The sequence below is a fragment of the Onychomys torridus genome, chromosome 2 (assembly GCF_903995425.1).
Source record: "Onychomys torridus chromosome 2, mOncTor1.1, whole genome shotgun sequence".
In the NCBI taxonomy this organism is placed as follows: domain Eukaryota; kingdom Metazoa; phylum Chordata; class Mammalia; order Rodentia; family Cricetidae; genus Onychomys; species Onychomys torridus.
Window position 1 is genome coordinate 11,842,568 of NC_050444.1, and position 13,151 is coordinate 11,855,718.

The window sequence follows — 13,151 nt, forward strand, 5'->3', positions numbered from 1 at the left end:
GAAGAGCAAGGTAGTGCCTGCTGTGAGTCTCTGCAGATCTTTTAATTAATTGCTAGTTGTTGCAATGACAACAGTGGTGTATTAGTTGACATCTGCTTTTATTCTATAGGAGAAGCACTTTTTAAACTGAATAATCATGACTTTCCCAGTATGCACATTCAGAAATCTCAGAATCTAAAGAGAAGCAATTCTGTCTTTTCTCAAGTCTGCACTCTCACTGGGTTTTCATATTAATATTTGACACTAACAGCTAACTGCAGCCATTTTGCAACATACGTAGTTTCTCATTCGTCCTTGAAGTGAACCTCTAGGGGGCATGATTTCATACTTTTAATGGCTGAATAATGTTCCATTGTGTACATGCACCACATTTTCTTTATCCATTCTTTTGTTGAGGGACAACTAGGTTATTTCCAATTTCTGGGTGTTATAGAATAAAGCAGCAATGAACATTGTTGAGTAAACGACCCTGTGGTAGGATGAGGAGTTCAAGTACTGTACTGAATAAGTATGGAGGGAGCAGACAATTTTTCTCTCTGAGTTGATGTTGGCTTCGGGCTTGCTGTAACCTGCCTCTATTATATTGAAATATATCCTTTGTATACCTAACCTCTTCAGACTTTTATTATGAATGGGGTGTTGGATTGTTAAAGGCCTTTTCTGCATCTAAGGAGACCATCATGTGGTTTCTGTCTTCCAGTGTGTGTGTGTGTGTGTGTGTGTGTGTGTGTGTGTGTGCATATAGTGAATTACATTTACTGATTTTTTTGTATATTGAACCATTCCTGTATCTTTGGAATGAAGCCTGCTAGATCGTGGTGGATGATCTTTTTTATGTGTTTTTGGATTTGGTTTGCAAACATTTTATTGAGTACTTTTGCATCTATATTTATAAGGATGATTGGACTGTAATTCTCTTCTTTGTTAGGTCCTTATGTGGTTTATGCCCTCATAAGATGAATTGAGCAATGCCCCTTTTGTTTCCTTTTGTGAAATAATTTAAGGAGTATTGGCATTAATTCTTCTTTGAAAGTCTGATAGAATTCTGAACTAAAATCATATGGCCCTGGACATTTTTTTTTTTTTTTTGGTTGGGAGACTTTTAATGACTGCTTCTATTTCACTAGGAGTTATAGGTCTGTTTAAATTGCTTATCTGATCCTGATTTAACTTTGGTAAGTGGTACCTATTTAAAAAATTATCCATTTCTATGGATTTCCCAATTTGGTGGAGTACAGGTTTTTTAAGTATGTCCTTCTGATTCTCTGGATTTCCTCGGTGTCTGTTGTTATGTCCCCTTTCCTTTCTAATTTTGTTAATTTAGAGAGTCTTTCTTTTAGTTAATTTGGATACAGGCTTGTCAAGCTTATTGGTTGTCTTAAAACACCCAACTCTTTGTTTCATTGATTCTTTGTAAATATTTTGTTTCTATCTTATTTATTTCAGTCTTGAGTTTATTTCTTGCTGTCTACTCATTTTGGGTATGATTTCTTCCTTTTGTTCTAGAGATTTCAGGTGTGATTTTAAGCTACTAGTATAAGATCTCTTCTATTTTTTTTTAGTACTATGAACTTGCCTCTTAGAACCACCTCCATCATAGCCCATAAGTTTGGATATGTTTGTTGTGTTTATAATTAAATTCTAGAAAGTCCTTAATTTCTGTCTTACCCATTTTTCACTCAGTACTGAGTTATTCAGTTTCCTTGAGCTTTCTGTTGTTTCTCTTGGTGTTGAAATCCAGCTTTAATCCATGGTGGTCTGATAGGATGCAGGATGTTATTTCAATTTTATTGTATCTGTTGAGACTTGCTTTGTGTCCCAGTATGTGATCAGTTTTGGAGAAAGTTTCATAAGGTGTTGAGAAGAAGGCATATTCTTCTGTGTTTGGGTGAAATGTTTTGTAAATACATGTTAGGTCCATTTGGTTTATAACTTCATTTAGTTTCAGCATTTCTCTGTTATTTTTTGTCTAGATCATCTGTGTGTTGATAAGAGTGGCATATTGATGTCTCCCACTATCAGTGTGTGAGAATCAATATGTGATTTAAACCGTAGTAGTGTTTCTTTTATAAACTTAGGTGCCTTTGTGTTTGGTGCATAAATGTTGAGAATTACAGTGTCCTCTTGGTGATTTTTCCTTTGATATATGTAATGTCTTTCCCTATCTATTTTCATTAGTTTGGTTTGGAGTTTATTTTGTCAGATATTAAAATGGCTCCAACAGCTTGTGCTTGAATCCATTTGCATGGAATATTTTTTCCATCCTTTTACTGTAGCATAAATTTTTAAAGTTCTTATTAATAAAATAAAACCTGGTGCCAGGTATGGGGGTGAATGCTGGAAGATCAGAGAAGTAGATCAAGCCACAGCCACCTCACCTTGCCAATTCCTCAGCTGATACCATTTCCTTAGACTGGAAGCTCCTGAGTCCTCATCCAAATGGATCTCAGCTGAACTGCTGCTCAAAGCCTAAAAGCTTAACCAGGCTCTAGTTCCTCATCCTCACACCATACATACCTTTCCTGCCATCACTTCCTGGGATTAAAGGCTCTTGTTACCTTCCCTGGCTGTTTCCAGTGTGGCTTTGAACTCCCAGAGATCCAGACGAATCTCTGCCTTCAGAATGCTAGGTTTAAAGGTGTGTGTGCCACCATTTTCTGGCCTCTATATCTAGTAGCTGTTCTGTTCTCTGACCCCAGATTAGTTTATTAAGGTGCACAATATATTAGCGAACACAATATCACCACATTTTACCCTGAGGTGATGTCTATATCTTTGATGTTAAGGTGTGCTTCTTTGACTCAACAGAATGATCAATCCTGTTTTCACAACCATTCTGTTAGAATGTCTTTACTGGGGAATTGAGACCACTGATGTTGATAAATATTAATGAGCAGTGTTTGTTGATTTCTCTTATCTTGTTTTGTTGTTGCTGTGGTGTTGTTGGTGTTGGTTTTGGTGGTGGTGTTGGTGGTGTTGATGGTGGTGGTTGGTGTGTCTTTCTCTTCTTTTGATTTCCTCGTCTGGGATTATTTATTTCTTGTATTTTCTTGGGTGAGATTAATCTCTTTAGGTTGGAGTTTTCCTTCTACTGCATTTTGTAAGGCTGGATTAGTAAATAGATACTGCTTAAATTTGGTTTAATCATGGAAAGTATTATTTTCTCCACCTATTGTGATAGGAAATTTTGCTGGGTATTGTAGTATGGGTTGGCACCTGTGGTCTCTTAGAGTCTGTAGAACATCTGCTCAGAGCCTTCTGGCTTTTACAGTCTTCATTGAGAAGTCAGGTGTAATTCTAACCAGTCTGCCTTTATATGTTACTTGATCTTTTTCCCTTGCAGCTTTTAATATTCTTTCTTTGTTCTGTATGTTTAGTCTTTTGATTATTATGTGGTGAGGGGACTTTCTTTTCTAGTCCAGTTATCTGGTATTTTGTATGTTTTTTGTACCCTGATAAGCATCTCCTCTTTAGGTTAGTGATATTTTCTTCTATGATTTTGTTGAAAATATTTTTTGTCCCTTTGACCTGAGTTTCTTTTCCTTCCTCTATTTCTATTATTCTTAGATTTGTTCTTTTCATAGTGTTCCAGACTTCTTAGATGTTTATGCCAGGAGTTTTTATATTTAACTCTTCTTTGATGAGGATGTCCATTTCTTCTATTGTGTCTTCAATGCTGATACTCTCTTCCATCTTTTGTATTCTGTAGCTTGCCTCTGTGGTTCCTATTCCAGTACTTAAAATTTTCATATCAGATTTCCCTCAGTTTGGGATTTTTTAAAATTAATTCTAGTTCCACATCAGATCTTGAATACTTTTATTCATTTCCTTGTACTATTTGTTTGTGTTTTCATAGATTTTAAAGGGATATATTAATTTCATCTTTAATATCAACATCTCCCTCTAACATATTTATAAAGTCCATTTTAATCTCTTTTTCTTGTGATTCAGCTATGTTGGAATATTCCAGGCTTACTGTGGTAGGGTTTCTGGGCTATAGTAGAGACAATTGTCCTGGATGTTATTGATTATGTTCTTACACTGGCATCTAGGCATCTAGTTTTGGAAATATTATAATTCTATGTGCTGATATATGATCTTGTCTTTGTTCGGTGTGTATTTTGTTCCTTGGTTTATGTTGCCTTCTCTGGTTCTTAGAAGGATATGGGGACTGTGTGTTGTCTGGTAGGAAATTCTCCTGGGATCTTGATGGCCACTGGGAGTTTCAGGTAATATGTGTTTCTAGGTATTGGGATCTGACAGGCAGTGTAGGACTGGGAATAGGAATGCCTTCTGGAGTTGGGGGCCAGCATAAAGCAATGAGTGGGGAGAAAAGAGGGTAAAGGAGATGGGGCTGAAAAAAAGGGGAGGCTGAAGCAGGCAGTCTGACACAGAGCTTGCAATGAGAATGGGGGATTGTAAGTTAGGAGAGGAGAGAGAGGTGAAGATCTGCAGTTAGTCTACCTGCTTCCATGGCAGAAGTGCAACAGAGGATCTTCAGTAAGATGCTTCATGTCTTTGGGGGAGTCCCTGATGATCTGACTTTGCTAGTCCTGTGTCTTCCTCAGCCAGGGGACTCTTCTCCATGGTAATGTCACCAGCAAGGGTTTGACACACACTGCAGAGAGCGTCAGCCTCTTCTGGATCCAGTGTCACTTCATAGGCATGGCATGCAGTTTTATTTTATTGTATTATAGTTTAGTTTAAGACTAGATCACATAGAACATCATATGGAGTTAAACACAAGTTGTTTTGGGAGCTCAGATGTAATAGACAAAGGCAGTAGTTGTAGCCTAGATACAGCAGAGTTCCATAATTAATCTGTTGGTAACTCTTGATCCCCTTGTAACTGCTGATTCTGTTTTGTCATCAAAACAGAAGAATTTAGTACAAGAAGTGATTGCTAGGATTTCAAAGCCAATGTCTCATAAATTTGTTATTGTAAGTTATTCTAAAATTAAATAATATGCATAAATATGTGACAAACTGCCAAAAAGAAATGTGTATGTCCATGTATGGCCATCTTTAAAATAAATAATAATATGTTCTCAGGAATAACACTTTTATGCAATTTGCTAGAATTTTTTCTATTTTTAATGTAAGCAATATTAATGAAGTTTTCCAGATGATATTTCTTCTAGGAACTTAAAATGGAGTTTAAAAATATCCAATTATGACTTAATAATTAGTAGCCTTCATTGTTGTTTTATTTCATTGAGTTTATAGATGTTAAAACATAAAAGCAAAGTGACAGTCACCTAAACAAATCTTACTTCTGTGTGACATCATCACTGACAATGCACTCAATCTGGTTTAGTTCCTTTTCCCTCAAAAGCATCCTTTTCAACCAGTCAATGTTCACCCAAACTCCGGATGTCATTGTCCTCGTAGCAGGGTAAAACCTCCTGTTCCCTCAAACTAGGAGAATTCAGGGAAAGTGGACAGTTCTAAGTGTGAGTTTTAGGGCTAAATGTGTAATTACAGAGCTTGGCAATCTCAGGCACATGATTTGGGGTCCCACCAAGGGTAACGTTTTCAGCTCTCAGCTATTGCTCTGACCTATTGGCTTTTAACTCTGCAATTGGCCCCGTGTTTCTTATTTAACAAGATGGTTACATCTACACACCTCCATGTCTTAATTTGCTGACATAGAAATACCTGCAGGATTAGGCAACTTTAAAGGCCTTACTGGGTCTCACAGCTAAACCTTCTTTGGACTGTAAGAGAGATGCTGTAGGTGTTGTTACCAGCTGATTGAGAGTTTGTGTCTCTCCAAAAATTCATGGGCTGAAATCCCTGCCCCTCATGTGATAGCATTAGAATGTAGCTGTAGAAAAATGATTAGATCATAAGGATGTAGATCATAGAATTCCAGTTCTTATAAAAGAGATCACAGAGAGCTCCCTTGTCCCTTCCATGTATGATGATGTAGCATGAGGGGCCATCTATAGACCAGGAAGTGGGCCTAGCAAAGCTCTCCACTCTTCAGCACCTTGCCTTGCTTAGGTTTCCCAGCCTTCAAAACCATAAGAAAATTAATTTCTGTTGTTTAAGCCACCTAGTCCATGATACTTTTATACCCAACTAAATAAATGAATTCATATATATATTCACACACACATTGCAACAAATATTCAGATGTAATTTCCAAATTTCTCATAGCTCAAAAAAGTATGCTAGCAATGCTTCATGGAAACAATTAGACTTTTCCTAAAGGGATGTGTTTTGAAACGTTTGTCCAGAATTGTCGCCCCCACTAGTCTGCCAAAGCAATCTCTTCTACCTAAACACTGAGAATCACCATTGGAGCAAGCGAAGACAAAGTAGTGAGTGTACCCATATGCAGCAGGTGGCCCTACACCTGCACAAGCACAGGCAACAGAAAGGGGACTTAGTGTCAGAAACACAGGAGGTTGAGAAGGAAGTGTGGGGGTGGGACTAAGGGAAGAACTGAAGGAGAGGGAATGGAGGTATGTTTTATACAAACATCATATGTATGCACGAAATTCTCAATAAAACAACAAAAGAGTGGTGTGCAGAGGCCCAGTGACAAAACACACAGGTTCAGATTTACATATGACATCTATTAATAAGCTTAGTGAACTGTGAATCTAAGGACAAGGCTAATTAAATATTTAGAGCTGATAAGTTTGTTAGCACACTGAGGTCATGTGATTTTGTAGTATAACATTTACAATAATTAATCTCTAAAGCAGATATATATATATATATATAGATAGATAGATAGATAGATAGATAGATAGATAGATAGATATGGGTTTTTTTGGTTTTTTGAGACAGGGTTTCTCTGTGTAGCTTTGCGCCTTTCCTGGAACTCACTCTGTAGCCCAGGCTGGCCTTGAACTCACAGAGATCCACCTGGCTCTGCCTCCTGAGTGCTGGCATTAAAGTCATGCACCACCTCCGCCCAGCAAGCATATGTTTTTTAACCTTATATTATTTGTATATACAATAACAGTTCAGAGATATAAAACAAATATAGAATGATTTTCAAGCTTTATATTTTATTTATTTTTGTATTCTTGTGTGAATGTGTTTATGGCGACTATGTGGATGTGCACGCCATGACACATGTACAGCAGCCAGAGCACAAAACAACCCCGTGAAGTCAGTCTTTCCATCCCCCTCTGTATGGCTGCTGGGATCAAACTCTGGTTGCCAGACCTAACCAGAAAGAAGAACTCTTACTCTCTGAGTCACCCAGCCAACCCTCAAACTTATATCATGACTATAGTCAAAGTCTGGCTTAGCTAAAATACTGGGCCAACATTTTTTACATGATAATAAGATCAGAGAAAAATTATGTAAAAATCTAAGTGCCTTTCTGCCTGCCAGGGGAAATATAGTCATAGGCAGGCAAGATCCCTCTGTAATTTACCCATGTGTGTACTCACATTTGCATACCCTCTCTCACACAAACTATACACACAGAGGAAGCAAAATCAAACATTTCCCAGAAACTCAAGGACAACACGGCAGAAAGTTCTTATGAGTTTTTAAACAGCTCCCTAAATGAAGGTTTGAATGAAGAACCTCGTTGGGTATGATGTGAACTTACCAACTGCTAGAGCCATTTAAAGAACAGAGTCCGTGGGCCTACCTTGATTTAGCTTTCCTCCTGTGGAAGACACAATGGAGGTGCTAAATCTGGGAACAATTTTCAAGATTGGTCAGATAGGAGAAGACTCCTTAGTCATAGGAAACAAAGTAAAGGCTTTGAAGTAAACTCAGCTAAGCAAATAGGCTGTAAGCAAAGATGTGCTCACCTCAGAGTGGAAGTGCCTGTGTGGAAGACTCACGACACCACAACACCGGGGTCCTTCACAGCAAAGGGCTCTTCAGTGCATGGTGGGGAAAGTCATGTATCATTGACAACTGATTCCCTTAGGGACTTGTAGAAAACTGTTACATACACATGCTGATTTCATTGTCTTGCTTCAGTCACGAGAAGACTGCTTTGAGGAAGAACTGGGAGTGACGGAGGCATGGCGGGGAAAGAACATATGGCATTTGGAAAGCCAGTTGTTTAGTTGTCTACAGAGCAGGAATCCAGCTGGGAATGAGCAAAGTTTGTGTCATCTTTGAATGAGTGACTGTATTGAGAAGAGGGCCTAAGCAGACTACTGATACAGCCATGCCTGTAATCCCAGACACTCAGGAGCTTAGGCCGAGTAGGAAGTCTGTAGGTCATTGGATATGAGCCCTCAAAGGAATCCTACGTCTCCCCTTTGTCTCTTTCATTCCCCAGGCACTATGAAGCAAATAGCTGCATTCTGCTCTCTGCTCTCTCCATGATGTTCTATGCCACCCCTAGCCCAAAGCAACAGGAACATTGGTCATTGGCTGGTACCTCTAACTGTGGGTCAGAATGCTCTTCCTCTTTTTAAGTTGATTCAGTCAGGTATGTGCTGTGACAGCAAAGAGCTGGATGCTACCTATTCTCAGATTCCAGACCCTTGATTCACTGTCTATATGACTGAACCAACTTGCTCTTTCTAGTCGGTTTTTTAAATTTCATTTAATTGCAGCATACATTTATTGGCCTATTCCAGATAACATTTTATAGGTTTCTATAAAGGTTTTTTCATATTAATTATTTTGATCATGTTTTCTCTCTCCCCCATCCTTTCCGATTTACTCCACCTCCCTACACAGCCACCTCCACCCCTCTAATGCATGTTCAAAAACAAGCAAACAGCACTTTTACCAGGAAAGCAGGTATGCTTCCACATTGCAAAAGTCACCACCATTCAGCAAAGCACGGAAAACAGGAACGGAGAAGTATTTTTACCAACTACACATCCAATAGAGGGCTAATATCTAAAATATATAAAGAACTCAAAAAACTAGATATCAAGAAAACAAATAACCCTATTTAAAAATGGGTTACAGATCTAAATAGAGATTCTCAATAGAGAAAACTCAAATGATTAATAGATACTTAAATGTTCAACATCCTTAGTCATCAGCAAAATAAAAATCAAAACTACTTTCGGATTCATCTTATACCTGTCAGAATGACTAAGATCAATAAAACAAATGGCAGCTCATGCTGGTGAGGATGTGGAGTAAGAGGAACACTCATACATTGCTGGTGGGAGTACAAATTTGCATAGCGAGTATGTATGTGTGGCAGTTCCTCAGGAAGCTGGGAATAGATGTACCTCAAGACCTAGCTATACCACTCTTGGGCATACGTCTGAAGTATGCTGCACCTTACCACAGAGACACTTGCTCACCCATGTTCATTGCTGCTCAATTATAATAGCCAGAAATTAGAAACAACCTAGACATCCCTCAACAAATAAATGGATGAAGAAAACGTGTTACATTTATATGATGGAATATTACCTAGCTGTTAAGAAAATGACATGGTGAAAATATAGATGTAACCGTCTTGTTAAATAAGAAACACAGAGCCAAATACAGAGTTAATAGCCAAGAGGTCAGAGCAATAGCTGAGAGCTGAAAACCTTACCCTTCACTGCTGCTGCTGTCTTTCCTCTCCAAGCAGAGGGAGACATCAGGTACCAACCACCCAGTGACACAGCCAACTACGGAGTAAGAGTGGATTAAGATTTAGAGAAGTAATAGAAAAGTAGATGCCCAGAGGCAAAAGTCCACCTGAGGACTGTAGAGATCAACTAGATTGGAATGGAAAACCAAGAATCAACAGACCCTTCTCAGAACACCAGATAGCACATTATTTCAGAGGAGTTGATTTCAGAAGGAAAATGGGTCAAATTTGAAAAAAAAAAAAAAAAAAACTTACATGGATCCTATTGGGAAAACAAGAACTTGGGAAACAGTAAAACTTACAACCAGGAAGGGGAAATCTGCTGACACTGTGTCCATCATCCCAGTGCAGCAAAGAACTCTTCATGATGAGTGTATTGTTCTAGTGAAGCAGTTCCAACCCCCAATGGGTGGCTACTGCCTGGAGTTTCCAGCAGGGCTCATCGATGATGGTGAGAGCCCAGAAGCTGCCGCTCTCTGGGAGATAGAGGAAGAAACTGGCTACAAAGGTGATGTCGCTGAGTGTTCTCCAGCTGTGTGTATGGATCCAGGCTTGTCCAACTGTACCACACATGTTGTGACAATAACCATCAACAGAGATGATGCGGAAAATGTAAGGCCAAAGCCCAAATCAGGGGATGGAGAATTTGTGGAAGTGATTTGTTTATCAAAGAATGACCTACTGACTAGACTTGACACTTTGGTAGCAGAAGAACATCTTACAGTGGATGCTAGGGTCTACGCCTATGCTCTGGCACTGAAACACGCCAACTCGAAGCCATTTGAAGTACCCTTCCTCAAATTTTAAGGTCAAGAAGGACACTGGCTATGTTTTGTAAATGAGACCATAAGGCCTTCACTATTCAATGTATTCAATTAAGTTTAATGTAGATTGGAAACCAGCTTTTTCATAAAATAAAAGCAGCACAGACTGAAAAAAAAAAGACAGCAGCATCAGTGAAGGGTAAGTTTTTCGGCTCTCAGATATTGCTCTGACTTCTTAGCTATTAACTCTGTGTTTCTTATTTAACAAGACGGTTACCTCTACATGTAATTGTAACTAGTAAAAGTCATCCCAAGTGAGGTAACTCAGGCCCAGAAAGACAAATATGAAATGTATTCACTTATATGTAGATATTAGCTGTTAAAGCAATGATAACCAAGCTACAATCTTGGACCCGGAGAGATTAGGTATAGAAGGGCCTAGGGAAGAGGGCCAGATCTCCCTAGGTTAGAGAAATACAATGGATAGTTATGGATGAATGGAGGGGGCTGGATTGGAAGGGTCAAGTGGGGAGGAGGAGGAGAGAGAGGGTGGAGGGAGGGAATAAGGGGAGAGACAGCTAAAATTAAGGGCTGTTTGAGGGGTAGAATGAAAACCTAATACAGAAGAAGCTTCCTAAAATATATACATATATAAAGGTTATCAATATGAAATTGCCAAATAATGGGAGAGACAGAGCCCCAAATGGCTATTTCTTGTCACCAAATGAAGCTTTGAATACTGGATTTGGGTAACATCTAATTGAGTGGTTGGCAAAAGGGTCCCATGGACACCTCCAAATAACCCAGGCTATTGCCAGGCTGTAGGTTGCTCTCCATAAACTGACAGCAAGAGTCCATTACTGACAACAACACCTACACAACCTACAAAACATGAAGAAGTTGACCTGGTGCCTACGTAGGGCCTTCACCCAAGTGCTAGTGTCTCTGTACTCTGCATGCTACCAAAGGATGTAAACATCAACCCTTTGATATCTAATGGTGTCCTTGACTGAAAGATTTGCTAGCGCAATGGTGACACAAACCTTGTGGGAGTAACCAACCAATATCTAATTTGACTTAAGGCTCACTCCACGATATGGAGCTCATACCTGACACTACTAGGGTGACCATAAACTTGAGCCTAGTTAGCCCAGGGACCTATGGAAAAACCAAATACTACTGTTCTACTAAAAGAATATAGCAGAAATGACTCCTAATGACAACCTTCTGTACACATGTAACAGTGTCTTGCTCAGCCATCACAGAGAAGCTTCTTCTGCAGCAGATGGGAGCACATGCAGAGACCCACAGCCAGACAATATTCAGACAGTGAAAGACCTTGGAACACACATCCCTAAATGGCATGTCTTTATCAGACCCCTCCTCTCAGGTCTTAGGGTACTCTAGGGAAGAGAAGGCCGCAAGGTTAAGAGCCAGAGGGAATGGGGAACACCAAGGCATCCTAAATCAACAAGACCCATGCACATGTGAACTCACAGAGACCGAAGCAGCACGCACAGGGCCTGCACAGTATGTAACACATGGGATCCTAGTGCTGAAGGAAGTGGAAATATGCCCCATCCCTAATCCTGGCAGTTACTCCATCTGACAACCATTTACAAATGAAAATTTAGTCCTGGAACTTGCTCAGTAGACCAGGCTGTCCTCGAACTCACAAAGATCCCCTTGCCTCTGCCTCCTGAGTGCCGGGATTAAAGGCATGCACCATTAAAAAAATATTTCTCCTCTCTTTTTACCCTTAAGTCTATTGTGTATGTAGTATGGGTTCCAGTATGAGAATGAGTGGGTCTCGGTGTCTGTTTCATGTGCCTTTCCTTTGACTCTTTCTTTCTTTCTGTTTGTTTGTTTTGTCAAATTCAGGTGTGTTAGTTTTTTTGTTTTATTTTATTTTTATTATCCCTAAGAAGCCTGTTTGTTTTCTAATAAGACACAGAAATGGGGTAGACCCGAATGGGAGGGAGGTGAGGAGGACCTGGGAAGAGTAAAAGGAGGGGAAACCATAATCAAGATGTATTGAGGAAAGAATATAGATTTTTCAATAAAAGAAAAAATTAAAAGAAAATATCCTCTGTCAACCATTGCCACAGACTTAGCTAACTTATGTTGGTTCTGTCCAAAAGCAACAGTCTGAAAACATGACTCATGCAGCAAGCATGTTGTTTTGCTAGATCTTGAAGGCTCAGTTTGGAAGATCGTCAGAAGACATTAGCAATGAGAGGATTCACAAATACTAATTTCAAAATAAATACAATGGATAGAACAATTCAAGCCTGTGCATTCTGAAGCACACAGAAATAACCTCTACAGCCCATGGTGATATGAAGTGTAAGTTACGGTGGCTGGAGTTTCTTGAGCACACTTGGAAAATTGAACTGAATTAATTCCTATATAGCAATCATATTCTTTAGATACATTAGGAAGAGATTCAGAATACTTCCCCTGATTTAAGAATGATGCACTAGTAGTTGAAAATAAAAACCACTATTTTTCTGAGCAGTGGCTGGTAGGAAAGCAGGTGTGTGGATGGATTGTGCATATATTTCTTTTTGGTTCAATAGTTTTACAAGCATCAATAAATATTTGTGAGGCTCAGTTTTCTCATCTATAAAATGGAAATTTCTGTTTCCTCATGAGTGTTTGAAAGTGAAATAAAATGCATTTAAAAAAATGTTGCATACAGTTACTGGCCATGTAGGGTTTTTTTGTTGTTTTTTTGTTTTTTTTTTTAAGATTCTATAAAGAATTTCTGAGGAAAGTTTTTACTAAAGTATGAAGATCATTTGTGATTTTTCTAAATATACATTATAAAAATTGGTATTCGTTCATCT

At 38.9% G+C, this 13,151-nt stretch overlaps 1 pseudogene; it reads left to right on the forward strand.

Annotated features, from left to right (window-relative positions):
• The first annotated feature begins 9,675 nt into the window (after positions 1 to 9,675).
• On the forward strand, positions 9,676 to 10,345 carry LOC118578896 (annotated as a pseudogene).
• The last annotated feature ends 2,806 nt before the right edge of the window (positions 10,346 to 13,151 follow it).